Source organism: Echinops telfairi, unplaced genomic scaffold, assembly GCF_000313985.2.
Source record: "Echinops telfairi isolate 266 unplaced genomic scaffold, ASM31398v2 ScPeMD7_30;HRSCAF=105, whole genome shotgun sequence".
Lineage (NCBI taxonomy): Eukaryota > Metazoa > Chordata > Mammalia > Afrosoricida > Tenrecidae > Echinops > Echinops telfairi.
Window position 1 is genome coordinate 1956312 of NW_022103927.1, and position 1705 is coordinate 1958016.

At 36.0% G+C, this 1705-nt stretch overlaps 1 pseudogene; it reads left to right on the plus strand.

The window, feature by feature from the left end:
* The window catches only part of LOC101640549, a 6432-nt pseudogene that overhangs the window by 3939 nt on the left and 788 nt on the right, over nt 1-1705 (plus strand).

Below are 1705 nucleotides of genomic sequence, written 5' to 3' on the forward strand. Positions count from 1 at the left end.
GAAGGCACTGAATTTTGGAAAATTAATTGAGGTTCTTTGAATTCTCTTCCATTTTCCTATATATGAATATTTCAATTATTTATTAATATTTTAATATTATTTTCATAATGTGAGTATAAGAATTAATTGAGATCACACATATAAATGTCTACCTATATACATGTATAATATGTATATTATATATATATTACATATAAAAAATATCTACCTGGGTAATTCTCTTCTATTTTCCTATTTATGAATATTTCAATTATTTATTAATATTTTAATATTATTTTGATAATGTGAGTGTAGGAATAACTTTAGATCACATATCTAAACATCTACCTATATACATATATATAAATACATATTATATATATTTTTTACATATATAAAAATATCTACCTGGGTAATTCCATGATTTTTACTTTTCTGGGTATTGTGGGGTTTAGAACTAGGTACTGCCATCTTCCTTTCTCTGATTCTTTCATAGCTTCTAATAATCTCCTTGCCTCCCCTTTTGTCCACTTCATTCCTCCCTTCTTCTCAGTAGACTGACGTTCTATCACATGACAGAAGATGGCCACAAATAAAATCTCTGCCCAAGCGCTTACTAATTTTGGATTATTGACTCACAAAACTCAGTTCTCAGAGGAGAGTGAAAGTGACTTTTTTAAGTGCTTTTTTGTTGTTGCCTTGACTCAGCCTCCATAACACACCATCATAGATCAATGTGGAGAGAGTAGCAGCAGTTATCGGTAAATGAGACACACGTTGAGCAGGCATCTTAACCTGCCATCTCCAATCCAAAAAAGAAATACTGTACCACAGAGGCATTGAGGGAGGAGTAACTTTTGTGGAAGGCTGAGTTATATACCCTTTATGTACATTATATTAATATATAGAAGTAACACTACACTGTATCACAAAACAATATTGATGCTGTCAGCTGTCACCCAGTCAACTCCAACTCTGGATGAACCCACACGTGCAGAGTAGAACTGGGCTTTGGGATTTTCAAGGCTGTGACCTTTGGGAAGCAGATCACAGGGATTGTCTTTAGATTCCTGTGTTGATTGTAAATGACAACCTTTTGGTTAGTGGTCAGGTGCTTGCTCATTTGCACCACCTAGCGGCTCAGTGTAATACAATAGGATATGATGTAATGTGGTGTGTTATAATAATACATATAAAAACAACAAATGACTTTTAAGTTCTTTATCATGGAGTCTTCTACAACCTCACAACCATTTGATCTCATATATCCGTCACTTATAACTACAACTTCAACCCAGATTTCATCACTTTTTGCACATCACTTACACCATCCACCTTGTTGTCAGAGGGGGTGAGGAATACTCCTGTGTCAGGGGGGTAGTACAGCCCCTATCTCTGCCTAAAGGATTCTTCTCATGACTAACATCCTGCCTGCCTTCAGATTTCCTGCTATAAGTTTCTTTAACAGAAGTGATTATACAAAGAAGCACTTATTTTTGCTCAATAACTTGCTTACATCTTACTGTGAATGAAGTGAAGGTTTACAGACCCGACCAACATTCAACAAATCACACACATTCTGATTTAACTCATCCATTGAAACTCCCCGATGTACCGTAGCGTATCTCACTGCCTCCTTGTCTTTCCTGTTTCCGTTCCCCTTTCCTTCCTAAACCTCTGAATTGTGTTCCTGGGCAAGTGCTGCCCTCTTGAACTATACAGGTGA